Source organism: Somniosus microcephalus, unplaced genomic scaffold (genome assembly GCF_052327205.1).
Source record: "Somniosus microcephalus isolate GS21.2 unplaced genomic scaffold, FLI_Smic_1.0 unresolved_chr4, whole genome shotgun sequence".
NCBI lineage: Eukaryota > Metazoa > Chordata > Chondrichthyes > Squaliformes > Somniosidae > Somniosus > Somniosus microcephalus.
In genome coordinates, this window is record NW_028225182.1 from 8,311,282 (window position 1) to 8,339,059 (window position 27,778).

The 27,778-nt window shown below is 46.9% G+C and overlaps 18 non-coding genes across 18 annotated transcripts; all 18 read right to left on the minus strand.

Moving 5' to 3' along the window:
- Positions 1 to 61: 61 nt before the first annotated feature.
- On the minus strand, positions 62 to 134 carry trnaf-gaa (transfer RNA phenylalanine (anticodon GAA)). The gene has a single exon. It is a non-coding gene; the product is annotated as a tRNA-Phe (tRNA).
- Positions 135 to 3,050: 2,916 nt separating this feature from the next.
- trnae-cuc (transfer RNA glutamic acid (anticodon CUC)) lies at positions 3,051 to 3,122 on the minus strand. The gene has a single exon. It is a non-coding gene; the product is annotated as a tRNA-Glu (tRNA).
- A 1,243-nt stretch (positions 3,123 to 4,365) lies between these two features.
- trnak-cuu (transfer RNA lysine (anticodon CUU)) lies at positions 4,366 to 4,438 on the minus strand. Its single transcript has one exon. It is a non-coding gene; the product is annotated as a tRNA-Lys (tRNA).
- A 1,696-nt stretch (positions 4,439 to 6,134) lies between these two features.
- On the minus strand, positions 6,135 to 6,207 carry trnaf-gaa (transfer RNA phenylalanine (anticodon GAA)). Its single transcript has one exon. It is a non-coding gene; the product is annotated as a tRNA-Phe (tRNA).
- Positions 6,208 to 7,103: 896 nt separating this feature from the next.
- Positions 7,104 to 7,175, minus strand: trnae-cuc (transfer RNA glutamic acid (anticodon CUC)). Its single transcript has one exon. It is a non-coding gene; the product is annotated as a tRNA-Glu (tRNA).
- Positions 7,176 to 8,410: 1,235 nt separating this feature from the next.
- Positions 8,411 to 8,483, minus strand: trnak-cuu (transfer RNA lysine (anticodon CUU)). The gene has a single exon. It is a non-coding gene; the product is annotated as a tRNA-Lys (tRNA).
- Positions 8,484 to 10,179: 1,696 nt separating this feature from the next.
- On the minus strand, positions 10,180 to 10,252 carry trnaf-gaa (transfer RNA phenylalanine (anticodon GAA)). The gene has a single exon. It is a non-coding gene; the product is annotated as a tRNA-Phe (tRNA).
- Positions 10,253 to 11,148: 896 nt separating this feature from the next.
- On the minus strand, positions 11,149 to 11,220 carry trnae-cuc (transfer RNA glutamic acid (anticodon CUC)). The gene has a single exon. It is a non-coding gene; the product is annotated as a tRNA-Glu (tRNA).
- Positions 11,221 to 12,463: 1,243 nt separating this feature from the next.
- Positions 12,464 to 12,536, minus strand: trnak-cuu (transfer RNA lysine (anticodon CUU)). The gene has a single exon. It is a non-coding gene; the product is annotated as a tRNA-Lys (tRNA).
- Positions 12,537 to 15,196: 2,660 nt separating this feature from the next.
- Positions 15,197 to 15,268, minus strand: trnae-cuc (transfer RNA glutamic acid (anticodon CUC)). The gene has a single exon. It is a non-coding gene; the product is annotated as a tRNA-Glu (tRNA).
- A 1,235-nt stretch (positions 15,269 to 16,503) lies between these two features.
- trnak-cuu (transfer RNA lysine (anticodon CUU)) lies at positions 16,504 to 16,576 on the minus strand. Its single transcript has one exon. It is a non-coding gene; the product is annotated as a tRNA-Lys (tRNA).
- Positions 16,577 to 18,272: 1,696 nt separating this feature from the next.
- On the minus strand, positions 18,273 to 18,345 carry trnaf-gaa (transfer RNA phenylalanine (anticodon GAA)). The gene has a single exon. It is a non-coding gene; the product is annotated as a tRNA-Phe (tRNA).
- Positions 18,346 to 19,241: 896 nt separating this feature from the next.
- Positions 19,242 to 19,313, minus strand: trnae-cuc (transfer RNA glutamic acid (anticodon CUC)). The gene has a single exon. It is a non-coding gene; the product is annotated as a tRNA-Glu (tRNA).
- A 1,243-nt stretch (positions 19,314 to 20,556) lies between these two features.
- trnak-cuu (transfer RNA lysine (anticodon CUU)) lies at positions 20,557 to 20,629 on the minus strand. Its single transcript has one exon. It is a non-coding gene; the product is annotated as a tRNA-Lys (tRNA).
- A 2,660-nt stretch (positions 20,630 to 23,289) lies between these two features.
- Positions 23,290 to 23,361, minus strand: trnae-cuc (transfer RNA glutamic acid (anticodon CUC)). The gene has a single exon. It is a non-coding gene; the product is annotated as a tRNA-Glu (tRNA).
- A 1,235-nt stretch (positions 23,362 to 24,596) lies between these two features.
- trnak-cuu (transfer RNA lysine (anticodon CUU)) lies at positions 24,597 to 24,669 on the minus strand. Its single transcript has one exon. It is a non-coding gene; the product is annotated as a tRNA-Lys (tRNA).
- Positions 24,670 to 26,365: 1,696 nt separating this feature from the next.
- Positions 26,366 to 26,438, minus strand: trnaf-gaa (transfer RNA phenylalanine (anticodon GAA)). The gene has a single exon. It is a non-coding gene; the product is annotated as a tRNA-Phe (tRNA).
- Positions 26,439 to 27,332: 894 nt separating this feature from the next.
- On the minus strand, positions 27,333 to 27,404 carry trnae-cuc (transfer RNA glutamic acid (anticodon CUC)). Its single transcript has one exon. It is a non-coding gene; the product is annotated as a tRNA-Glu (tRNA).
- Positions 27,405 to 27,778: the final 374 nt, after the last annotated feature.

Below are 27,778 nucleotides of genomic sequence, written 5' to 3' on the forward strand. Positions count from 1 at the left end.
GCGTAAAATCTCTCCTGATTCGCTCCTCTTGTAGTGAAGGAGACAGAAAGTAACTAAAACCTGCCGAAACCCGGGATCGAACCAGGGACCTTTACATCTTCAGTCTAACGCTCTCCCAACTGAGATATTTCGGCTTCACATCAAGTGCAGTATTCTGTCGTTCTTTTGGAGGATTTTCTATCCCCGGGTGGAATTGCCCCTCTCGCTCATTCCTCACTTCGGACAATGTGACCCGACCAGATCTCGGAGCTCAGGTTGTGTTAATGTAAAGCTGGAGTGTTGATAAAGATACAAAGCTGACACAGCACGGGGGACCTCAGCGTGTTGGACACAGCGTGAAATGCAATGACATGTTCAAATAAAGTTACAGCGCACAACACGTGTAAAATTCCCTGTTCTTTTCTCCACACTGATGGGTTGTGAAGGGAGAGACGGGCCGAAGTCTCACTGAACCGCACTGATCACGAGCCAAATCAAGTTCAATCTTCAGCTGCAGGTATGGTGCTGAGCCCCACACAGAAATGAAAATGCCCGTGGTTCTTAGTTCCTCACACAGTGGGCTACTGAACATCTTAATGCTCAAGTTATCACGGGCCATGGACTCTCTGATTCCAGTCTTGCGCACGTTGCTAAATTTCAAATATTTCATTTTTCACACTGGCAATGAATTGATTGATAGCCGTGCCTGGGATAAGCTAAGTTTGTTAGGGAGGTGCAGTGGGCAAGAAGATATACGGAAGACTGATAAAAACCGTGACTGCCCTGACACTGTGAGCTGCAGTTAAATGTTGGTAACATTTAAAGTTAGCCAGTCCAAAAGTTGACAGAAATCAATTCCTGCTGACTTTGATACAGCACGCATTTTACAGAAATCAAGGAAGTGTATTTTGTATCGCTGTATGAAAAGTGATGTTCAGCGGTGGTGTGGAAAGTTGAATCAGGGGCGAGCAGTGCTCCGTAAGGGTGCGCTGTGTGGTGACAATTCAAAGTGCCCCAAAACGCACTGTTCCCTGACCGGGAATCGAACGCGGGCCGCAGCGGTGAGAGCGCCGAATCCTAACCACTAGACCACCAGGGAAGCTACAGCCAGCCTCCTGCCAGCAAGCACATCAACGCAGTTTTTCCTGCCTGCTCCTTTGCAATTCAAATCCTTTCGCGCCAGGCAAACTGTTCGGGCAAAATTATATCTTTTACATGAGAACACAACAGACGTGTTCGCGAAAGCACGGCACCAAGTGCAGGTAGGCATTCACTCGATTTCCTCCTGTGTTTTTCTCTGGATGTTGTCTCTCTCGGTGCTGGGCAAACAATGCATTGATGCATTTGTTCAGAACAAATTGTCCTTTTGCCCATCTCGTGGGGTCAGAGCCGCTCTGTCTGTCTCTTACCTGCCTTTGACCCTTATCGGGAACAGGCCGCCTGTTCAACTTTCAACAGCAAACCGAGAAAGACAAATGAACAGAAAGATGTGTCTCTCAGCCCCGGTGGCAAAAGATGTTAATCCAAATATATCCCCCGTGAGGGTCTATGTGCATTGACTTCCTTATAAAGTTTGTATTGGAAATGTGCGGGAAAAGCGTAAAGTTATGAAAACATCCTGATGGCCCAGACGGGGATCGAACCCGCGACTTTGGCGTTGTGCGCACCACGCTCTCACCAACTGAGCTAACTGGCACACAACACTCCCGCTGGCCAGGCTCGAACCCAGGCTGGGAGATTGTCTTTCAGGCGCACACTGGGTGACCGAGTTACTGCACAAACATTGAACACACCACATCGCTTAAACATTGTGAACTGTTCGTATATACAACTGGGCAGAGTGTAAATCCAAAGTAACAGAAAGACAGCTCTATGGTCTAACAAACCTCATTCTAACATTTATTATCGCACCACAGCCCCTCCCACAAACACTGTCCCGGTATAAAAGCAGACGGCGGGACCCCGACTGGATTCGAACCTGCAGCGGCCGGTTGATGCCGGATCCAACATGTCCGATGTGGTTTCACTCCCATTCGTTTAGGAAACGCAACATCAGGAGCGTAAAATTTCTCCTAATTCGCTCCTCTTGTAGTGAAGGAGACAGAAAGTAACTAAAACCTGCCGAAACCCGGGATCGAACCAGGGACCCGCTCTCCAAATGAGCTATTTCGGCTTCACATCAAAAACGCAGTATTCTGTTGTTCTTTTGGAGGATTTTCTATCCCCGGGTGGGACTGCCCCTCTCGCTCATTCCTCACTTCGGGCAATGTGACCCGACCAGATCTCGGAGCTCAGGTTGTGTTAATGTAAAGCTGCAGCGTTGATAAAGATACAATGCTGACACAGCACGGGGGACCTCACCGTGTTGGACACAGCGTGAAATGCAATGACATGTTCAAATAAAGTTACAGAGCACAACACATGTGTAAAATTCCCTGTTCTTTTCTCCACACTGATGGGTTGTGAAGGGAGAGACGGGCCGAAGTCTCACTGAGCCGCACTGATCACGAGCCAAATCAAGTTCAATCTTCAGCTGCAGGTATGGTGCTGAGCCCGACACAGAAGTGAAAATGCCCGTGGTTCTTAATTCCTCACACAGTGGGCTACTGAGCAATACAGGAAGGGCTAATGAACATCTTAATGCTCAAGTTATCACGGGCCACGGACTCTCTGATTCCAGGCTTGCACAAGTTGGTAAGTTTCAAAATTTGCATTTTTCACACTGGCAATGAATGAATCGATTGCCGTGCCTTTGATAAGCTAAGTTTGTTAGGGAGATGCAGTGGGCAAGAAGATACACAGAAGACTGATGAAAACCGTGACTGCCCTGACACTGTGAGCTGCAGTTAAATGTTGGCAACATTTAAAGTCAGCCAGTCTAAATTTGACAGAAATCAATTCCTGCTGACTTTGAAACAGCACGCATTTTACAGAAATCAAGGATGTGTATTTTATATCGCTGTATGAAGAGTGATGTTGAGCAGTGGTGTGGAAAGTTGAATCAGGGGCGGAGCATTGCTCCGTAAGGGTGCGTTGCATGGTGGCAATTCAAACAGCCCCAAAACGCACTGTTCCCTGACCAGGAATCGAACCCGGGCCGCGGCAGTGAGAGTGCCGAATCCTAACCACTAGACCACCAGGGAAGCTGCAGCCAGCCTCCTGGCAGCAAGCACATCAACGCAGCTTTTCATGCCTGCTCCTTTGCAATTCAGATCCTTTCGCGCCAGGCAAACTGTTCGGACAAAATTATATTTTTTACATGAGAACACAACAGACGTGTTCGCGAAAGCACGGCACCAAGTGCGGGTAGGCATCCACTTGAAATCGATTTCCTCCTGTGTTTTTCTCTGGATGTTGTCTCTCTCGGTGCTGGGTGAACAATTCATTGATGCATTGGTTCCAGTGATGAACGATTGCCGTTACGTGGATAGACCAGAGAAGTTGGAGCTGTTCTCCTTAGAGCATAGACGGCTAAGAGGAAATTTGACAGAGGGTTTTAAAATCAAGAAAACGATAAGATAGAGTAAATAAACAGAAAAGATGGATGAATACAAAAGACAAAGCTGAAGTGTCTGTAACCATCCTGAGAGAAGCCAGACTTCATTCAATTTGATTAATTCCAAGCGATATTAAGAAACAGCTGAGCTCATTAGTTACAGCAAATGCAATGAGCTCCGACAACACTCCGTCTGCAGCACTAAAAGCGTGTGCTCCAGAACTAGCCATGCCTCGGGGAAGCGGTTGTGTTAAGAGATTGAGTAAACTAGGCCTGTAATCTCTTGAATTCGGAAGAATGAGAGGGGATCTCATGAAGCATGCAAAATTATTACAGGGTTTGATCGGTTGGATGCTGGGAGAATGATTCCCTTGGCTGGGGAGTCTAGAACCAGCGGACACAGCCTCAGGATAAAGGTTAGGCCATTCAGGACTGAGAGAAGACATTTCTTCACACAGAGAGTGGTGAATCTTTGGAATTCTCTTCCCCAGAGTGCTGTGGAGGCTCAGTTATTGGGTATATTCAAAACAGAAGTGGGTGATTTCTGACTGGTAAGGGCATCAAGGGATATGGCGATAGGGCCGGGGAGTGGAATTGAGGCAGGAGATCAGCCATGATCTCATTGAATCCCCTGCACTGCTTAAAAATCTGTTCCATTACCTTTTTTTTCCAGTTCTGACGAAAGGTTATCGACTTGAAACGTTACCTCTGTTTCTCTCTTCGCTGATGCTGCCTGACCTGCTGAGTATCTCCAGCATTTTCTGTTTCAATTCATATTTCCAGCATCTGCAGTATTTTCTCAGTTCGCATTTCTTTCATTGTGCAAAACAAGGATATCGCTTAATTAATGACGCTTTGAAAGCAACATAAAAGTTTAACATTATAACTACCGCCCAACGTGGGGCTCGAACCCACGACCCTGAGATTAAGAGTCTCATGCTCTACCGACTGAGCTAGCCGGGCCTGTTGATGCAATATTGCCTTGTCGCTGATTGCAGTCAGGAACCTTGTGGCTCCAGCCCGGTCACAACAGCATGTCTGAGCCGCGTTTCTGCAAACTACGAAACAAGTTCTCCAGAAGCCCAAGGCTTATAAGGAACTCAAGCAGCAAAATCCCTTTCATTAACCACAGGGGTTCAGGCAAATTTCTGATCGCAAATCGCTTTAGTCCTTGTCAATATCTCTTGTCAATTTGCCGGAGATTCCCGATTCTGTCTGTCTCTCTGGCTCTGTTTATTGTGTCTGTGGCCACCTGCGGGTAGATTTTGAATGAATACCTGTGTTTGTGTCTGCTTGTTGCTTTAAACAAATGAGGGCATCAGGCGCTTTTGTGCATGATACTGAGGAATCAGGAGAAGGCAGGAGGAATGAAACAGTGTTTGTGGAACGTGTATGTATACAAACTACGAACATTCGTGCTTATGTTGTGGACCTCATGGCGCAGCGGTAGCGCATCTGACTCCAGATCCGAAAGTCTGCATGTTCAAATCTAATCGATCTCCCAAATGAGCTATTTCAGCGTTGTATGGCGGCAATTCAAACAGCCCCAAAACGCACTGTTTCCTGACCGGGAATCGAACCCGGGCCGCGGCAGATGAAGGTGCCTGAATCCTAACCACTAGATCACCAGAAAAGCTGCAAGTCTCCTGCCAGCAAGCACAGCAACGCAGTGTTTCCTGCTTGCTCCAGTGCAATTCAGATCCTTTTGTGCCAGGCAAACTGTTCGGACAAAATGATACTTTTTACATGAGAACACAAAAGACGTGTTCGCGAAAGCACGGCACCAAGTGCGGGTAGGCATCCACTTGAAATCGATTTCCTTCAGTGGTTTTCTCTGGATGTTGTCTCTCTCGGTGCCGGCGAACATTTCATTGATGCATTTGTCCTGAACTGAAGGCTTTTGCCCATCTCGCGTGGTCAGAGCTGCTCTGTCTGTCTATTACCTGCCTGTTACCCTTATCGGGAACAGGCCGCCTGTTCAACATTCAACAGCAAACCCAGAAAGACAAATAAACAGAAAGATGTGTCTCTCAGCCCCGGTGGCAAAGGTGCAATGGATGTTATCCAAATAAATCCCCCATGAGAGTCTGTGTGCATTGGCTTCCTTATAAAGTTTGTATTTGAAATGTGCGGGAAAAGCGTAAAATTATGAAAACATCCTGATGGCCAGTACGGGGATCGAAATCGCGACCTTGTCGTTATTAGCACCAGGCTTTCACCAACTGAGCTACCCGGCCACAACGCTCTCGTTGGCCAGGCTCGAACCCACGCTGCGAGATTGTCTTTCAGCCTCACACTGGGTGACCGAGTTACTGCACAATCATTGAACACACTGCATCGGTTAAACATTGTTAACTGTTCGTATATACAACTGGGCAGAGTGTAAATCGAAACTAACAGAAAGGCAGCTCTATGGTCTAACAAACCTCATTCTAAAATTTACTATCGCACCACAGCCCCTCCCACAAATACTGTTCCGGTATAAAAGCAGACGGCGGGACCCCGACTGGATTCGAACCTGCAGCGGACGGTTGGAGCCGGATCCAGCATGTCCGATGTGGTTTCACTCCCATTCGTTTAGGAAACGCGGCATCAGGAGCGTAAAATTTCTCTTCATTCGCTCCTCTTGTAGTGAAGGAGACAGAAACTAACTAAAATCTGCCGAAACCCGGGATCGAACCAGGGACCTTTAAATCTTCAGTCTATCGCTCTCCCAACTGAGCTATTTTGGCTTCACATTCAAGACTGTATTCTGTCGTTCTTCTGGCGGATTTTCTATCCCCGGGTGGTATTGCCCCTCTCGCTCATTCCTCACTTCGGGCAATGTGACCCGACCAGATCTCGGAGCTCAGGTTGTGTTAATGTAAAGCTGCAGCATTGATAAAGATACAATGCTGACACAGCACGGGGGACCTCACCGTGTTGGACACAGCGTGAAATGCAATGACATGTTCAAATAAAGTTACAGAGCACAACACATGTGTAAAATTCCCTGTTCTTTTCTCCACACTGATGGGTTGTGAAGGGAGAGACGGGCCGAAGTCTCACTGAGCCGCACTGATCACGAGCCAAATCAAGTTCAATCTTCAGCTGCAGGTATGGTGCTGAGCCCGACACAGAAGTGAAAATGCCCGTGGTTCTTAATTCCTCACACAGTGGGCTACTGAGCAATACAGGAAGGGCTAATGAACATCTTAATGCTCAAGTTATCACGGGCCACGGACTCTCTGATTCCAGGCTTGCACAAGTTGGTAAGTTTCAAAATTTGCATTTTTCACACTGGCAATGAATGAATCGATTGCCGTGCCTTTGATAAGCTAAGTTTGTTAGGGAGATGCAGTGGGCAAGAAGATACACAGAAGACTGATGAAAACCGTGACTGCCCTGACACTGTGAGCTGCAGTTAAATGTTGGCAACATTTAAAGTCAGCCAGTCTAAATTTGACAGAAATCAATTCCTGCTGACTTTGAAACAGCACGCATTTTACAGAAATCAAGGATGTGTATTTTATATCGCTGTATGAAGAGTGATGTTGAGCAGCGGTGTGGAAAGTTGAATCAGGGGCGGAGCATTGCTCCGTAAGGGTGCGTTGCATGGTGGCAATTCAAACAGCCCCAAAACGCACTGTTCCCTGACCGGGAATCGAACCCGGGCCGCGGCAGTGAGAGTGCCGAATCCTAACCACTAGACCACCAGGGAAGCTGCAGCCAGCCTCCTGGCAGCAAGCACATCAACGCAGCTTTTCATGCCTGCTCCTTTGCAATTCAGATCCTTTCGCGCCAGGCAAACTGTTCGGACAAAATTATATTTTTTACATGAGAACACAACAGACGTGTTCGCGAAAGCACGGCACCAAGTGCGGGTAGGCATCCACTTGAAATCGATTTCCTCCTGTGTTTTTCTCTGGATGTTGTCTCTCTCGGTGCTGGGTGAACAATTCATTGATGCATTGGTTCCAGTGATGAACGATTGCCGTTACGTGGATAGACCAGAGAAGTTGGAGCTGTTCTCCTTAGAGCATAGACGGCTAAGAGGAAATTTGACAGAGGGTTTTAAAATCAAGAAAACGATAAGATAGAGTAAATAAACAGAAAAGATGGATGAATACAAAAGACAAAGCTGAAGTGTCTGTAACCATCCTGAGAGAAGCCAGACTTCATTCAATTTGATTAATTCCAAGCGATATTAAGAAACAGCTGAGCTCATTAGTTACAGCAAATGCAATGAGCTCCGACAACACTCCGTCTGCAGCACTAAAAGCGTGTGCTCCAGAACTAGCCATGCCTCGGGGAAGCGGTTGTGTTAAGAGATTGAGTAAACTAGGCCTGTAATCTCTTGAATTCGGAAGAATGAGAGGGGATCTCATGAAGCATGCAAAATTATTACAGGGTTTGATCGGTTGGATGCTGGGAGAATGATTCCCTTGGCTGGGGAGTCTAGAACCAGCGGACACAGCCTCAGGATAAAGGTTAGGCCATTCAGGACTGAGAGAAGACATTTCTTCACACAGAGAGTGGTGAATCTTTGGAATTCTCTTCCCCAGAGTGCTGTGGAGGCTCAGTTATTGGGTATATTCAAAACAGAAGTGGGTGATTTCTGACTGGTAAGGGCATCAAGGGATATGGCGATAGGGCCGGGGAGTGGAATTGAGGCAGGAGATCAGCCATGATCTCATTGAATCCCCTGCACTGCTTAAAAATCTGTTCCATTACCTTTTTTTTCCAGTTCTGACGAAAGGTTATCGACTTGAAACGTTACCTCTGTTTCTCTCTTCGCTGATGCTGCCTGACCATCTCCAGCATTTTCTGTTTCAATTCATATTTCCAGCATCTGCAGTATTTTCTCAGTTCGCATTTCTTTCATTGTGCAAAACAAGGATATCGCTTAATTAATGACGCTTTGAAAGCAACATAAAAGTTTAACATTATAACTACCGCCCAACGTGGGGCTCGAACCCACGACCCTGAGATTAAGAGTCTCATGCTCTACCGACTGAGCTAGCCGGGCCTGTTGATGCCATATTGCCTTGTCGCTGATTGCAGTCAGGAACCTTGTGGCTCCGGCCCGGTCACAACAGCATGTCTGAGCCGCGTTTCTGCAAACTACGAAACAAGTTCTCCAGAAGCCCAAGGCGTATAAGGAACTCAAGCAGCAAAATCCCTTTCATTAACCACAGGGGTTCAGGCAAATTTCTGATCGCAAATCGCTTTAGTCCTTGTCAATATCTCTTGTCTATTTCCCGGAGATTCCCGATTCTGTCTGTCTCTCTGGCTCTGTTTATTGTGTCTGTGGCCACCTGCGGGTAGATTTTGAATGAATACCTGTGTTTGTGTCTGCTTGTTGCTTTAAACAAATGAGGGCATCAGGCGCTTTTGTGCATGATACTGAGGAATCAGGAGAAGGCAGGAGGAATGAAACAGTGTTTGTGGAACGTGTATGTATACAAACTACGAACATTCGTGCTTATGTTGTGGACCTCATGGCGCAGCGGTAGCGCATCTGACTCCAGATCCGAAAGTCTGCATGTTCAAATCTAATCGATCTCCCAAATGAGCTATTTCAGCGTTGTATGGCGGCAATTCAAACAGCCCCAAAACGCACTGTTTCCTGACCGGGAATCGAACCCGGGCCGCGGCAGATGAAGGTGCCTGAATCCTAACCACTAGATCACCAGAAAAGCTGCAAGTCTCCTGCCAGCAAGCACAGCAACGCAGTGTTTCCTGCTTGCTCCAGTGCAATTCAGATCCTTTTGTGCCAGGCAAACTGTTCGGACAAAATGATACTTTTTACATGAGAACACAAAAGACGTGTTCGCGAAAGCACGGCACCAAGTGCGGGTAGGCATCCACTTGAAATCGATTTCCTTCAGTGGTTTTCTCTGGATGTTGTCTCTCTCGGTGCCGGCGAACATTTCATTGATGCATTTGTCCTGAACTGAAGGCTTTTGCCCATCTCGCGTGGTCAGAGCTGCTCTGTCTGTCTATTACCTGCCTGTTACCCTTATCGGGAACAGGCCGCCTGTTCAACATTCAACAGCAAACCCAGAAAGACAAATAAACAGAAAGATGTGTCTCTCAGCCCCGGTGGCAAAGGTGCAATGGATGTTATCCAAATAAATCCCCCATGAGAGTCTGTGTGCATTGGCTTCCTTATAAAGTTTGTATTTGAAATGTGCGGGAAAAGCGTAAAATTATGAAAACATCCTGATGGCCAGTACGGGGATCGAAATCGCGACCTTGTCGTTATTAGCACCAGGCTTTCACCAACTGAGCTACCCGGCCACAACGCTCTCGTTGGCCAGGCTCGAACCCAGGCTGCGAGATTGTCTTTCAGCCTCACACTGGGTGACCGAGTTACTGCACAATCATTGAACACACTGCATCGGTTAAACATTGTTAACTGTTCGTATATACAACTGGGCAGAGTGTAAATCGAAACTAACAGAAAGGCAGCTCTATGGTCTAACAAACCTCATTCTAAAATTTACTATCGCACCACAGCCCCTCCCACAAATACTGTTCCGGTATAAAAGCAGACGGCGGGACCCCGACTGGATTCGAACCTGCAGCGGACGGTTGGAGCCGGATCCAGCATGTCCGATGTGGTTTCACTCCCATTCGTTTAGGAAACGCGGCATCAGGAGCGTAAAATTTCTCTTCATTCGCTCCTCTTGTAGTGAAGGAGACAGAAACTAACTAAAATCTGCCGAAACCCGGGATCGAACCAGGGACCTTTAAATCTTCAGTCTATCGCTCTCCCAACTGAGCTATTTTGGCTTCACATTCAAGACTGTATTCTGTCGTTCTTCTGGCGGATTTTCTATCCCCGGGTGGAATTGCCCCTCTCGCTCATTCCTCACTTCGGGCAATGTGACCCGACCAGATCTCGGAGCTCAGGTTGTGTTAATGTAAAGCTGCAGCGTTGATAAAGATACAATGCTGACACAGCACGGGGGACCTCACCGTGTTGGACACAGCGTGAAATGCAATGACATGTTCAAATAAAGTTACAGAGCACAACACATGTGTAAAATTCCCTGTTCTTTTCTCCACACTGATGGGTTGTGAAGGGAGAGACGGGCCGAAGTCTCACTGAGCCGCACTGATCACGAGCCAAATCAAGTTCAATCTTCAGCTGCAGGTATGGTGCTGAGCCCGACACAGAAGTGAAAATGCCCGTGGTTCTTAATTCCTCACACAGTGGGCTACTGAGCAATACAGGAAGGGCTAATGAACATCTTAATGCTCAAGTTATCACGGGCCACGGACTCTCTGATTCCAGGCTTGCACAAGTTGGTAAGTTTCAAAATTTGCATTTTTCACACTGGCAATGAATGAATCGATTGCCGTGCCTTTGATAAGCTAAGTTTGTTAGGGAGATGCAGTGGGCAAGAAGATACACAGAAGACTGATGAAAACCGTGACTGCCCTGACACTGTGAGCTGCAGTTAAATGTTGGCAACATTTAAAGTCAGCCAGTCTAAATTTGACAGAAATCAATTCCTGCTGACTTTGAAACAGCACGCATTTTACAGAAATCAAGGATGTGTATTTTATATCGCTGTATGAAGAGTGATGTTGAGCAGCGGTGTGGAAAGTTGAATCAGGGGCAGAGCATTGCTCCGTAAGGGTGCGTTGCATGGTGGCAATTCAAACAGCCCCAAAACGCACTGTTCCCTGACCGGGAATCGAACCCGGGCCGCGGCAGTGAGAGTGCCGAATCCTAACCACTAGACCACCAGGGAAGCTGCAGCCAGCCTCCTGGCAGCAAGCACATCAACGCAGCTTTTCATGCCTGCTCCTTTGCAATTCAGATCCTTTCGCGCCAGGCAAACTGTTCGGACAAAATTATATTTTTTACATGAGAACACAACAGACGTGTTCGCGAAAGCACGGCACCAAGTGCGGGTAGGCGTCCACTTGAAATCGATTTCCTCCTGTGTTTTTCTCTGGATGTTGTCTCTCTCGGTGCTGGGTGAACAATTCATTGATGCATTGGTTCCAGTGATGAACGATTGCCGTTACGTGGATAGACCAGAGAAGTTGGAGCTGTTCTCCTTAGAGCATAGACGGCTAAGAGGAAATTTGACAGAGGGTTTTAAAATCAAGAAAACGATAAGATAGAGTAAATAAACAGAAAAGATGGATGAATACAAAAGACAAAGCTGAAGTGTCTGTAACCATCCTGAGAGAAGCCAGACTTCATTCAATTTGATTAATTCCAAGCGATATTAAGAAACAGCTGAGCTCATTAGTTACAGCAAATGCAATGAGCTCCGACAACACTCCGTCTGCAGCACTAAAAGCGTGTGCTCCAGAACTAGCCATGCCTCGGGGAAGCGGTTGTGTTAAGAGATTGAGTAAACTAGGCCTGTAATCTCTTGAATTCGGAAGAATGAGAGGGGATCTCATGAAGCATGCAAAATTATTACAGGGTTTGATCGGTTGGATGCTGGGAGAATGATTCCCTTGGCTGGGGAGTCTAGAACCAGCGGACACAGCCTCAGGATAAAGGTTAGGCCATTCAGGACTGAGAGAAGACATTTCTTCACACAGAGAGTGGTGAATCTTTGGAATTCTCTTCCCCAGAGTGCTGTGGAGGCTCAGTTATTGGGTATATTCAAAACAGAAGTGGGTGATTTCTGACTGGTAAGGGCATCAAGGGATATGGCGATAGGGCCGGGGAGTGGAATTGAGGCAGGAGATCAGCCATGATCTCATTGAATCCCCTGCACTGCTTAAAAATCTGTTCCATTACCTTTTTTTTCCAGTTCTGACGAAAGGTTATCGACTTGAAACGTTACCTCTGTTTCTCTCTTCGCTGATGCTGCCTGACCTGCTGAGTATCTCCAGCATTTTCTGTTTCAATTCATATTTCCAGCATCTGCAGTATTTTCTCAGTTCGCATTTCTTTCATTGTGCAAAACAAGGATATCGCTTAATTAATGACGCTTTGAAAGCAACATAAAAGTTTAACATTATAACTACCGCCCAACGTGGGGCTCGAACCGACGACCCTGAGATTAAGAGTCTCATGCTCTACCGACTGAGCTAGCCGGGCCTGTTGATGCAATATTGCCTTGTCGCTGATTGCAGTCAGGAACCTTGTGGCTCCGGCCCGGTCACAACAGCATGTCTGAGCCGCGTTTCTGCAAACTACGAAACAAGTTCTCCAGAAGCCCAAGGCGTATAAGGAACTCAAGCAGCAAAATCCCTTTCATTAACCACAGGGGTTCAGGCAAATTTCTGATCGCAAATCGCTTTAGTCCTTGTCAATATCTCTTGTCTATTTCCCGGAGATTCCCGATTCTGTCTGTCTCTCTGGCTCTGTTTATTGTGTCTGTGGCCACCTGCGGGTAGATTTTGAATGAATACCTGTGTTTGTGTCTGCTTGTTGCTTTAAACAAATGAGGGCATCAGGCGCTTTTGTGCATGATACTGAGGAATCAGGAGAAGGCAGGAGGAATGAAACAGTGTTTGTGGAACGTGTATGTATACAAACTACGAACATTCGTGCTTATGTTGTGGACCTCATGGCGCAGCGGTAGCGCATCTGACTCCAGATCCGAAAGTCTGCATGTTCAAATCTAATCGATCTCCCAAATGAGCTATTTCAGCGTTGTATGGCGGCAATTCAAACAGCCCCAAAACGCACTGTTTCCTGACCGGGAATCGAACCCGGGCCGCGGCAGATGAAGGTGCCTGAATCCTAACCACTAGATCACCAGAAAAGCTGCAAGTCTCCTGCCAGCAAGCACAGCAACGCAGTGTTTCCTGCTTGCTCCAGTGCAATTCAGATCCTTTTGTGCCAGGCAAACTGTTCGGACAAAATGATACTTTTTACATGAGAACACAAAATACGTGTTCGCGAAAGCACGGCACCAAGTGCGGGTAGGCATCCACTTGAAATCGATTTCCTTCAGTGGTTTTCTCTGGATGTTGTCTCTCTCGGTGCCGGCGAACATTTCATTGATGCATTTGTCCTGAACTGAAGGCTTTTGCCCATCTCGCGTGGTCAGAGCTGCTCTGTCTGTCTATTACCTGCCTGTTACCCTTATCGGGAACAGGCCGCCTGTTCAACATTCAACAGCAAACCCAGAAAGACAAATAAACAGAAAGATGTGTCTCTCAGCCCCGGTGGCAAAGGTGCAATGGATGTTATCCAAATAAATCCCCCATGAGAGTCTGTGTGCATTGGCTTCCTTATAAAGTTTGTATTTGAAATGTGCGGGAAAAGCGTAAAATTATGAAAACATCCTGATGGCCAGTACGGGGATCGAAATCGCGACCTTGTCGTTATTAGCACCAGGCTTTCACCAACATGAGCTACCCGGCCACAACGCTCTCGTTGGCCAGGCTCGAACCCAGGCTGCGAGATTGTCTTTCAGCCTCACACTGGGTGACCGAGTTACTGCACAATCATTGAACACACTGCATCGGTTAAACATTGTTAACTGTTCGTATATACAACTGGGCAGAGTGTAAATCGAAACTAACAGAAAGGCAGCTCTATGGTCTAACAAACCTCATTCTAAAATTTACTATCCCACCACAGCCCCTCCCACAAATACTGTTCCGGTATAAAAGCAGACGGCGGGACCCCGACTGGATTCGAACCTGCAGCGGACGGTTGGAGCCGGATCCAGCATGTCCGATGTGGTTTCACTCCCATTCGTTTAGGAAACGCGGCATCAGGGGCGTAAAATTTCTCTTCATTCGCTCCTCTTGTAGTGAAGGAGACAGAAACTAACTAAAATCTGTCGAAACCCGGGATCGAACCAGGGACCTTTAAATCTTCAGTCTATCGCTCTCCCAACTGAGCTATTTTGGCTTCACATTCAAGACTGTATTCTGTCGTTCTTCTGGCGGATTTTCTATCCCCGGGTGGAATTGCCCCTCTCGCTCATTCCTCACTTCGGGCAATGTGACCCGACCAGATCTCGGAGCTCAGGTTGTGTTAATGTAAAGCTGCAGCATTGATAAAGATACAATGCTGACACAGCACGGGGGACCTCACCGTGTTGGACACAGCGTGAAATGCAATGACATGTTCAAATAAAGTTACAGAGCACAACACATGTGTAAAATTCCCTGTTCTTTTCTCCACACTGATGGGTTGTGAAGGGAGAGACGGGCCGAAGTCTCACTGAGCCGCACTGATCACGAGCCAAATCAAGTTCAATCTTCAGCTATGGTGCTGAGCCCGACACAGAAGTGAAAATGCCCGTGGTTCTTAATTCCTCACACAGTGGGCTACTGAGCAATACAGGAAGGGCTAATGAACATCTTAATGCTCAAGTTATCACGGGCCACGGACTCTCTGATTCCAGGCTTGCACAAGTTGGTAAGTTTCAAAATTTGCATTTTTCACATTGGCAATGAATGAATCGATTGCCGTGTCTTTGATAAGCTAAGTTTGTTAGGGAGATGCAGTGGGCAAGAAGATACACAGAAGACTGATGAAAACCGTGACTGCCCTGACACTGTGAGCTGCAGTTAAATGTTGGCAACATTTAAAGTCAGCCAGTCTAAATTTGACAGAAATCAATTCCTGCTGACTTTGAAACAGCACGCATTTTACAGAAATCAAGGATGTGTATTTTATATCGCTGTATGAAGAGTGATGTTGAGCAGAGGTGTGGAAAGTTGAATCAGGGGCGGAGCATTGCTCCGTAAGGGTGCATTGCATGGTGGCAATTCAAACAGCCCCAAAACGCACTGTTCCCTGACCGGGAATCGAACCCGGGCCGCGGCAGTGAGAGTGCCGAATCCTAACCACTAGACCACCAGGGAAGCTGCAGCCAGCCTCCTGGCAGCAAGCACATCAACGCAGCTTTTCATGCCTGCTCCTTTGCAATTCAGATCCTTTCGCGCCAGGCAAACTGTTCGGACAAAATTATATTTTTTACATGAGAACACAACAGACGTGTTCGCGAAAGCACGGCACCAAGTGCGGGTAGGCATCCACTTGAAATCGATTTCCTCCTGTGTTTTTCTCTGGATGTTGTCTCTCTCGGTGCTGGGTGAACAATTCATTGATGCATTGGTTCCAGTGATGAACGATTGCCGTTACGTGGATAGACCAGAGAAGTTGGAGCTGTTCTCCTTAGAGCATAGACGGCTAAGAGGAAATTTGACAGAGGGTTTTAAAATCAAGAAAACGATAAGATAGAGTAAATAAACAGAAAAGATGGATGAATACAAAAGACAAAGCTGAAGTGTCTGTAACCATCCTGAGAGAAGCCAGACTTCATTCAATTTGATTAATTCCAAGCGATATTAAGAAACAGCTGAGCTCATTAGTTACAGCAAATGCAATGAGCTCCGACAACACTCCGTCTGCAGCACTAAAAGCGTGTGCTCCAGAACTAGCCATGCCTCGGGGAAGCGGTTGTGTTAAGAGATTGAGTAAACTAGGCCTGTAATCTCTTGAATTCGGAAGAATGAGAGGGGATCTCATGAAGCATGCAAAATTATTACAGGGTTTGATCGGTTGGATGCTGGGAGAATGATTCCCTTGGCTGGGGAGTCTAGAACCAGCGGACACAGCCTCAGGATAAAGGTTAGGCCATTCAGGACTGAGAGAAGACATTTCTTCACACAGAGAGTGGTGAATCTTTGGAATTCTCTTCCCCAGAGTGCTGTGGAGGCTCAGTTATTGGGTATATTCAAAACAGAAGTGGGTGATTTCTGACTGGTAAGGGCATCAAGGGATATGGCGATAGGGCCGGGGAGTGGAATTGAGGCAGGAGATCAGCCATGATCTCATTGAATCCCCTGCACTGCTTAAAAATCTGTTCCATTACCTTTTTTTTCCAGTTCTGACGAAAGGTTATCGACTTGAAACGTTACCTCTGTTTCTCTCTTCGCTGATGCTGCCTGACCATCTCCAGCATTTTCTGTTTCAATTCATATTTCCAGCATCTGCAGTATTTTCTCAGTTCGCATTTCTTTCATTGTGCAAAACAAGGATATCGCTTAATTAATGACGCTTTGAAAGCAACATAAAAGTTTAACATTATAACTACCGCCCAACGTGGGGCTCGAACCCACGACCCTGAGATTAAGAGTCTCATGCTCTACCGACTGAGCTAGCCGGGCCTGTTGATGCCATATTGCCTTGTCGCTGATTGCAGTCAGGAACCTTGTGGCTCCGGCCCGGTCACAACAGCATGTCTGAGCCGCGTTTCTGCAAACTACGAAACAAGTTCTCCAGAAGCCCAAGGCGTATAAGGAACTCAAGCAGCAAAATCCCTTTCATTAACCACAGGGGTTCAGGCAAATTTCTGATCGCAAATCGCTTTAGTCCTTGTCAATATCTCTTGTCTATTTCCCGGAGATTCCCGATTCTGTCTGTCTCTCTGGCTCTGTTTATTGTGTCTGTGGCCACCTGCGGGTAGATTTTGAATGAATACCTGTGTTTGTGTCTGCTTGTTGCTTTAAACAAATGAGGGCATCAGGCGCTTTTGTGCATGATACTGAGGAATCAGGAGAAGGCAGGAGGAATGAAACAGTGTTTGTGGAACGTGTATGTATACAAACTACGAACATTCGTGCTTATGTTGTGGACCTCATGGCGCAGCGGTAGCGCATCTGACTCCAGATCCGAAAGTCTGCATGTTCAAATCTAATCGATCTCCCAAATGAGCTATTTCAGCGTTGTATGGCGGCAATTCAAACAGCCCCAAAACGCACTGTTTCCTGACCGGGAATCGAACCCGGGCCGCGGCAGATGAAGGTGCCTGAATCCTAACCACTAGATCACCAGAAAAGCTGCAAGTCTCCTGCCAGCAAGCACAGCAACGCAGTGTTTCCTGCTTGCTCCAGTGCAATTCAGATCCTTTTGTGCCAGGCAAACTGTTCGGACAAAATGATACTTTTTACATGAGAACACAAAAGACGTGTTCGCGAAAGCACGGCACCAAGTGCGGGTAGGCATCCACTTGAAATCGATTTCCTTCAGTGGTTTTCTCTGGATGTTGTCTCTCTCGGTGCCGGCGAACATTTCATTGATGCATTTGTCCTGAACTGAAGGCTTTTGCCCATCTCGCGTGGTCAGAGCTGCTCTGTCTGTCTATTACCTGCCTGTTACCCTTATCGGGAACAGGCCGCCTGTTCAACATTCAACAGCAAACCCAGAAAGACAAATAAACAGAAAGATGTGTCTCTCAGCCCCGGTGGCAAAGGTGCAATGGATGTTATCCAAATAAATCCCCCATGAGAGTCTGTGTGCATTGGCTTCCTTATAAAGTTTGTATTTGAAATGTGCGGGAAAAGCGTAAAATTATGAAAACATCCTGATGGCCAGTACGGGGATCGAAATCGCGACCTTGTCGTTATTAGCACCAGGCTTTCACCAACTGAGCTACCCGGCCACAACGCTCTCGTTGGCCAGGCTCGAACCCAGGCTGCGAGATTGTCTTTCAGCCTCACACTGGGTGACCGAGTTACTGCACAATCATTGAACACACTGCATCGGTTAAACATTGTTAACTGTTCGTATATACAACTGGGCAGAGTGTAAATCGAAACTAACAGAAAGGCAGCTCTATGGTCTAACAAACCTCATTCTAAAATTTACTATCGCACCACAGCCCCTCCCACAAATACTGTTCCGGTATAAAAGCAGACGGCGGGACCCCGACTGGATTCGAACCTGCAGCGGACGGTTGGAGCCGGATCCAGCATGTCCGATGTGGTTTCACTCCCATTCGTTTAGGAAACGCGGCATCAGGAGCGTAAAATTTCTCTTCATTCGCTCCTCTTGTAGTGAAGGAGACAGAAACTAACTAAAATCTGCCGAAACCCGGGATCGAACCAGGGACCTTTAAATCTTCAGTCTATCGCTCTCCCAACTGAGCTATTTTGGCTTCACATTCAAGACTGTATTCTGTCGTTCTTCTGGCGGATTTTCTATCCCCGGGTGGAATTGCCCCTCTCGCTCATTCCTCACTTCGGGCAATGTGACCCGACCAGATCTCGGAGCTCAGGTTGTGTTAATGTAAAGCTGCAGCGTTGATAAAGATACAATGCTGACACAGCACGGGGGACCTCACCGTGTTGGACACAGCGTGAAATGCAATGACATGTTCAAATAAAGTTACAGAGCACAACACATGTGTAAAATTCCCTGTTCTTTTCTCCACACTGATGGGTTGTGAAGGGAGAGACGGGCCGAAGTCTCACTGAGCCGCACTGATCACGAGCCAAATCAAGTTCAATCTTCAGCTGCAGGTATGGTGCTGAGCCCGACACAGAAGTGAAAATGCCCGTGGTTCTTAATTCCTCACACAGTGGGCTACTGAGCAATACAGGAAGGGCTAATGAACATCTTAATGCTCAAGTTATCACGGGCCACGGACTCTCTGATTCCAGGCTTGCACAAGTTGGTAAGTTTCAAAATTTGCATTTTTCACACTGGCAATGAATGAATCGATTGCCGTGCCTTTGATAAGCTAAGTTTGTTAGGGAGATGCAGTGGGCAAGAAGATACACAGAAGACTGATGAAAACCGTGACTGCCCTGACACTGTGAGCTGCAGTTAAATGTTGGCAACATTTAAAGTCAGCCAGTCTAAATTTGACAGAAATCAATTCCTGCTGACTTTGAAACAGCACGCATTTTACAGAAATCAAGGATGTGTATTTTATATCGCTGTATGAAGAGTGATGTTGAGCAGCGGTGTGGAAAGTTGAATCAGGGGCAGAGCATTGCTCCGTAAGGGTGCGTTGCATGGTGGCAATTCAAACAGCCCCAAAACGCACTGTTCCCTGACCGGGAATCGAACCCGGGCCGCGGCAGTGAGAGTGCCGAATCCTAACCACTAGACCACCAGGGAAGCTGCAGCCAGCCTCCTGGCAGCAAGCACATCAACGCAGCTTTTCATGCCTGCTCCTTTGCAATTCAGATCCTTTCGCGCCAGGCAAACTGTTCGGACAAAATTATATTTTTTACATGAGAACACAACAGACGTGTTCGCGAAAGCACGGCACCAAGTGCGGGTAGGCGTCCACTTGAAATCGATTTCCTCCTGTGTTTTTCTCTGGATGTTGTCTCTCTCGGTGCTGGGTGAACAATTCATTGATGCATTGGTTCCAGTGATGAACGATTGCCGTTACGTGGATAGACCAGAGAAGTTGGAGCTGTTCTCCTTAGAGCATAGACGGCTAAGAGGAAATTTGACAGAGGGTTTTAAAATCAAGAAAACGATAAGATAGAGTAAATAAACAGAAAAGATGGATGAATACAAAAGACAAAGCTGAAGTGTCTGTAACCATCCTGAGAGAAGCCAGACTTCATTCAATTTGATTAATTCCAAGCGATATTAAGAAACAGCTGAGCTCATTAGTTACAGCAAATGCAATGAGCTCCGACAACACTCCGTCTGCAGCACTAAAAGCGTGTGCTCCAGAACTAGCCATGCCTCGGGGAAGCGGTTGTGTTAAGAGATTGAGTAAACTAGGCCTGTAATCTCTTGAATTCGGAAGAATGAGAGGGGATCTCATGAAGCATGCAAAATTATTACAGGGTTTGATCGGTTGGATGCTGGGAGAATGATTCCCTTGGCTGGGGAGTCTAGAACCAGCGGACACAGCCTCAGGATAAAGGTTAGGCCATTCAGGACTGAGAGAAGACATTTCTTCACACAGAGAGTGGTGAATCTTTGGAATTCTCTTCCCCAGAGTGCTGTGGAGGCTCAGTTATTGGGTATATTCAAAACAGAAGTGGGTGATTTCTGACTGGTAAGGGCATCAAGGGATATGGCGATAGGGCCGGGGAGTGGAATTGAGGCAGGAGATCAGCCATGATCTCATTGAATCCCCTGCACTGCTTAAAAATCTGTTCCATTACCTTTTTTTTCCAGTTCTGACGAAAGGTTATCGACTTGAAACGTTACCTCTGTTTCTCTCTTCGCTGATGCTGCCTGACCTGCTGAGTATCTCCAGCATTTTCTGTTTCAATTCATATTTCCAGCATCTGCAGTATTTTCTCAGTTCGCATTTCTTTCATTGTGCAAAACAAGGATATCGCTTAATTAATGACGCTTTGAAAGCAACATAAAAGTTTAACATTATAACTACCGCCCAACGTGGGGCTCGAACCCACGACCCTGAGATTAAGAGTCTCATGCTCTACCGACTGAGCTAGCCGGGCCTGTTGATGCAATATTGCCTTGTCGCTGATTGCAGTCAGGAACCTTGTGGCTCCGGCCCGGTCACAACAGCATGTCTGAGCCGCGTTTCTGCAAACTACGAAACAAGTTCTCCAGAAGCCCAAGGCGTATAAGGAACTCAAGCAGCAAAATCCCTTTCATTAACCACAGGGGTTCAGGCAAATTTCTGATCGCAAATCGCTTTAGTCCTTGTCAATATCTCTTGTCTATTTCCCGGAGATTCCCGATTCTGTCTGTCTCTCTGGCTCTGTTTATTGTGTCTGTGGCCACCTGCGGGTAGATTTTGAATGAATACCTGTGTTTGTGTCTGCTTGTTGCTTTAAACAAATGAGGGCATCAGGCGCTTTTGTGCATGATACTGAGGAATCAGGAGAAGGCAGGAGGAATGAAACAGTGTTTGTGGAACGTGTATGTATACAAACTACGAACATTCGTGCTTATGTTGTGGACCTCATGGCGCAGCGGTAGCGCATCTGACTCCAGATCCGAAAGTCTGCATGTTCAAATCTAATCGATCTCCCAAATGAGCTATTTCAGCGTTGTATGGCGGCAATTCAAACAGCCCCAAAACGCACTGTTTCCTGACCGGGAATCGAACCCGGGCCGCGGCAGATGAAGGTGCCTGAATCCTAACCACTAGATCACCAGAAAAGCTGCAAGTCTCCTGCCAGCAAGCACAGCAACGCAGTGTTTCCTGCTTGCTCCAGTGCAATTCAGATCCTTTTGTGCCAGGCAAACTGTTCGGACAAAATGATACTTTTTACATGAGAACACAAAATACGTGTTCGCGAAAGCACGGCACCAAGTGCGGGTAGGCATCCACTTGAAATCGATTTCCTTCAGTGGTTTTCTCTGGATGTTGTCTCTCTCGGTGCCGGCGAACATTTCATTGATGCATTTGTCCTGAACTGAAGGCTTTTGCCCATCTCGCGTGGTCAGAGCTGCTCTGTCTGTCTATTACCTGCCTGTTACCCTTATCGGGAACAGGCCGCCTGTTCAACATTCAACAGCAAACCCAGAAAGACAAATAAACAGAAAGATGTGTCTCTCAGCCCCGGTGGCAAAGGTGCAATGGATGTTATCCAAATAAATCCCCCATGAGAGTCTGTGTGCATTGGCTTCCTTATAAAGTTTGTATTTGAAATGTGCGGGAAAAGCGTAAAATTATGAAAACATCCTGATGGCCAGTACGGGGATCGAAATCGCGACCTTGTCGTTATTAGCACCAGGCTTTCACCAACATGAGCTACCCGGCCACAACGCTCTCGTTGGCCAGGCTCGAACCCAGGCTGCGAGATTGTCTTTCAGCCTCACACTGGGTGACCGAGTTACTGCACAATCATTGAACACACTGCATCGGTTAAACATTGTTAACTGTTCGTATATACAACTGGGCAGAGTGTAAATCGAAACTAACAGAAAGGCAGCTCTATGGTCTAACAAACCTCATTCTAAAATTTACTATCCCACCACAGCCCCTCCCACAAATACTGTTCCGGTATAAAAGCAGACGGCGGGACCCCGACTGGATTCGAACCTGCAGCGGACGGTTGGAGCCGGATCCAGCATGTCCGATGTGGTTTCACTCCCATTCGTTTAGGAAACGCGGCATCAGGGGCGTAAAATTTCTCTTCATTCGCTCCTCTTGTAGTGAAGGAGACAGAAACTAACTAAAATCTGTCGAAACCCGGGATCGAACCAGGGACCTTTAAATCTTCAGTCTATCGCTCTCCCAACTGAGCTATTTTGGCTTCACATTCAAGACTGTATTCTGTCGTTCTTCTGGCGGATTTTCTATCCCCGGGTGGAATTGCCCCTCTCGCTCATTCCTCACTTCGGGCAATGTGACCCGACCAGATCTCGGAGCTCAGGTTGTGTTAATGTAAAGCTGCAGCATTGATAAAGATACAATGCTGACACAGCACGGGGGACCTCACCGTGTTGGACACAGCGTGAAATGCAATGACATGTTCAAATAAAGTTACAGAGCACAACACATGTGTAAAATTCCCTGTTCTTTTCTCCACACTGATGGGTTGTGAAGGGAGAGACGGGCCGAAGTCTCACTGAGCCGCACTGATCACGAGCCAAATCAAGTTCAATCTTCAGCTATGGTGCTGAGCCCGACACAGAAGTGAAAATGCCCGTGGTTCTTAATTCCTCACACAGTGGGCTACTGAGCAATACAGGAAGGGCTAATGAACATCTTAATGCTCAAGTTATCACGGGCCACGGACTCTCTGATTCCAGGCTTGCACAAGTTGGTAAGTTTCAAAATTTGCATTTTTCACATTGGCAATGAATGAATCGATTGCCGTGTCTTTGATAAGCTAAGTTTGTTAGGGAGATGCAGTGGGCAAGAAGATACACAGAAGACTGATGAAAACCGTGACTGCCCTGACACTGTGAGCTGCAGTTAAATGTTGGCAACATTTAAAGTCAGCCAGTCTAAATTTGACAGAAATCAATTCCTGCTGACTTTGAAACAGCACGCATTTTACAGAAATCAAGGATGTGTATTTTATATCGCTGTATGAAGAGTGATGTTGAGCAGAGGTGTGGAAAGTTGAATCAGGGGCGGAGCATTGCTCCGTAAGGGTGCATTGCATGGTGGCAATTCAAACAGCCCCAAAACGCACTGTTCCCTGACCGGGAATCGAACCCGGGCCGCGGCAGTGAGAGTGCCGAATCCTAACCACTAGACCACCAGGGAAGCTGCAGCCAGCCTCCTGGCAGCAAGCACATCAACGCAGCTTTTCATGCCTGCTCCTTTGCAATTCAGATCCTTTCGCGCCAGGCAAACTGTTCGGACAAAATTATATTTTTTACATGAGAACACAACAGACGTGTTCGCGAAAGCACGGCACCAAGTGCGGGTAGGCATCCACTTGAAATCGATTTCCTCCTGTGTTTTTCTCTGGATGTTGTCTCTCTCGGTGCTGGGTGAACAATTCATTGATGCATTGGTTCCAGTGATGAACGATTGCCGTTACGTGGATAGACCAGAGAAGTTGGAGCTGTTCTCCTTAGAGCATAGACGGCTAAGAGGAAATTTGACAGAGGGTTTTAAAATCAAGAAAACGATAAGATAGAGTAAATAAACAGAAAAGATGGATGAATACAAAAGACAAAGCTGAAGTGTCTGTAACCATCCTGAGAGAAGCCAGACTTCATTCAATTTGATTAATTCCAAGCGATATTAAGAAACAGCTGAGCTCATTAGTTACAGCAAATGCAATGAGCTCCGACAACACTCCGTCTGCAGCACTAAAAGCGTGTGCTCCAGAACTAGCCATGCCTCGGGGAAGCGGTTGTGTTAAGAGATTGAGTAAACTAGGCCTGTAATCTCTTGAATTCGGAAGAATGAGAGGGGATCTCATGAAGCATGCAAAATTATTACAGGGTTTGATCGGTTGGATGCTGGGAGAATGATTCCCTTGGCTGGGGAGTCTAGAACCAGCGGACACAGCCTCAGGATAAAGGTTAGGCCATTCAGGACTGAGAGAAGACATTTCTTCACACAGAGAGTGGTGAATCTTTGGAATTCTCTTCCCCAGAGTGCTGTGGAGGCTCAGTTATTGGGTATATTCAAAACAGAAGTGGGTGATTTCTGACTGGTAAGGGCATCAAGGGATATGGCGATAGGGCCGGGGAGTGGAATTGAGGCAGGAGATCAGCCATGATCTCATTGAATCCCCTGCACTGCTTAAAAATCTGTTCCATTACCTTTTTTTTCCAGTTCTGACGAAAGGTTATCGACTTGAAACGTTACCTCTGTTTCTCTCTTCGCTGATGCTGCCTGACCATCTCCAGCATTTTCTGTTTCAATTCATATTTCCAGCATCTGCAGTATTTTCTCAGTTCGCATTTCTTTCATTGTGCAAAACAAGGATATCGCTTAATTAATGACGCTTTGAAAGCAACATAAAAGTTTAACATTATAACTACCGCCCAACGTGGGGCTCGAACCCACGACCCTGAGATTAAGAGTCTCATGCTCTACCGACTGAGCTAGCCGGGCCTGTTGATGCCATATTGCCTTGTCGCTGATTGCAGTCAGGAACCTTGTGGCTCCGGCCCGGTCACAACAGCATGTCTGAGCCGCGTTTCTGCAAACTACGAAACAAGTTCTCCAGAAGCCCAAGGCGTATAAGGAACTCAAGCAGCAAAATCCCTTTCATTAACCACAGGGGTTCAGGCAAATTTCTGATCGCAAATCGCTTTAGTCCTTGTCAATATCTCTTGTCTATTTCCCGGAGATTCCCGATTCTGTCTGTCTCTCTGGCTCTGTTTATTGTGTCTGTGGCCACCTGCGGGTAGATTTTGAATGAATACCTGTGTTTGTGTCTGCTTGTTGCTTTAAACAAATGAGGGCATCAGGCGCTTTTGTGCATGATACTGAGGAATCAGGAGAAGGCAGGAGGAATGAAACAGTGTTTGTGGAACGTGTATGTATACAAACTACGAACATTCGTGCTTATGTTGTGGACCTCATGGCGCAGCGGTAGCGCATCTGACTCCAGATCCGAAAGTCTGCATGTTCAAATCTAATCGATCTCCCAAATGAGCTATTTCAGCGTTGTATGGCGGCAATTCAAACAGCCCCAAAACGCACTGTTTCCTGACCGGGAATCGAACCCGGGCCGCGGCAGATGAAGGTGCCTGAATCCTAACCACTAGATCACCAGAAAAGCTGCAAGTCTCCTGCCAGCAAGCACAGCAACGCAGTGTTTCCTGCTTGCTCCAGTGCAATTCAGATCCTTTTGTGCCAGGCAAACTGTTCGGACAAAATGATACTTTTTACATGAGAACACAAAAGACGTGTTCGCGAAAGCACGGCACCAAGTGCGGGTAGGCATCCACTTGAAATCGATTTCCTTCAGTGGTTTTCTCTGGATGTTGTCTCTCTCGGTGCCGGCGAACATTTCATTGATGCATTTGTCCTGAACTGAAGGCTTTTGCCCATCTCGCGTGGTCAGAGCTGCTCTGTCTGTCTATTACCTGCCTGTTACCCTTATCGGGAACAGGCCGCCTGTTCAACATTCAACAGCAAACCCAGAAAGACAAATAAACAGAAAGATGTGTCTCTCAGCCCCGGTGGCAAAGGTGCAATGGATGTTATCCAAATAAATCCCCCATGAGAGTCTGTGTGCATTGGCTTCCTTATAAAGTTTGTATTTGAAATGTGCGGGAAAAGCGTAAAATTATGAAAACATCCTGATGGCCAGTACGGGGATCGAAATCGCGACCTTGTCGTTATTAGCACCAGGCTTTCACCAACTGAGCTACCCGGCCACAACGCTCTCGTTGGCCAGGCTCGAACCCAGGCTGCGAGATTGTCTTTCAGCCTCACACTGGGTGACCGAGTTACTGCACAATCATTGAACACACTGCATCGGTTAAACATTGTTAACTGTTCGTATATACAACTGGGCAGAGTGTAAATCGAAACTAACAGAAAGGCAGCTCTATGGTCTAACAAACCTCATTCTAAAATTTACTATCGCACCACAGCCCCTCCCACAAATACTGTTCCGGTATAAAAGCAGACGGCGGGACCCCGACTGGATTCGAACCTGCAGCGGACGGTTGGAGCCGGATCCAGCATGTCCGATGTGGTTTCACTCCCATTCGTTTAGGAAACGCGGCATCAGGAGCGTAAAATTTCTCTTCATTCGCTCCTCTTGTAGTGAAGGAGACAGAAACTAACTAAAATCTGCCGAAACCCGGGATCGAACCAGGGACCTTTAAATCTTCAGTCTATCGCTCTCCCAACTGAGCTATTTTGGCTTCACATTCAAGACTGTATTCTGTCGTTCTTCTGGCGGATTTTCTATCCCCGGGTGGAATTGCCCCTCTCGCTCATTCCTCACTTCGGGCAATGTGACCCGACCAGATCTCGGAGCTCAGGTTGTGTTAATGTAAAGCTGCAGCGTTGATAAAGATACAATGCTGACACAGCACGGGGGACCTCACCGTGTTGGACAAAGCGTGAAATGCAATGACATGTTCAAATAAAGTTACAGAGCACAACACGTGTAAAATTCCCTGTTCTTTTCTCCACACTGATGGGTTGTGAAGGGAGAGATGGGCCGAAGTCTCACTGAGCCGCACTGATCACGAGCCAAATCAAGTTCAATCTTCAGCTGCAGGTATGGTGCTGAGCCCGACACAGAAGTGAAAATGCCCGTGGTTCTTAATTCCTCACACAGTGGGCTACTGAGCAATACAGGAAGGGCTAATGAACATCTTAATGCTCAAGTTATCACGGGCCACGGACTCTCTGATTCCAGGCTTGCACAAGTTGGTAAGTTTCAAAATTTGCATTTTTCACACTGGCAATGAATGAATCGATTGCCGTGCCTTTGATAAGCTAAGTTTGTTAGGGAGATGCAGTGGGCAAGAAGATACACAGAAGACTGATGAAAACCGTGACTGCCCTGACACTGTGAGCTGCAGTTAAATGTTGGCAACATTTAAAGTCAGCCAGTCTAAATTTGACAGAAATCAATTCCTGCTGACTTTGAAACAGCACGCATTTTACAGAAATCAAGGATGTGTATTTTATATCGCTGTATGAAGAGTGATGTTGAGCAGCGGTGTGGAAAGTTGAATCAGGGGCAGAGCATTGCTCCGTAAGGGTGCGTTGCATGGTGGCAATTCAAACAGCCCCAAAACGCACTGTTCCCTGACCGGGAATCGAACCCGGGCCGCGGCAGTGAGAGTGCCGAATCCTAACCACTAGACCACCAGGGAAGCTGCAGCCAGCCTCCTGGCAGCAAGCACATCAACGCAGCTTTTCATGCCTGCTCCTTTGCAATTCAGATCCTTTCGCGCCAGGCAAACTGTTCGGACAAAATTATATTTTTTACATGAGAACACAACAGACGTGTTCGCGAAAGCACGGCACCAAGTGCGGGTAGGCGTCCACTTGAAATCGATTTCCTCCTGTGTTTTTCTCTGGATGTTGTCTCTCTCGGTGCTGGGTGAACAATTCATTGATGCATTGGTTCCAGTGATGAACGATTGCCGTTACGTGGATAGACCAGAGAAGTTGGAGCTGTTCTCCTTAGAGCATAGACGGCTAAGAGGAAATTTGACAGAGGGTTTTAAAATCAAGAAAACGATAA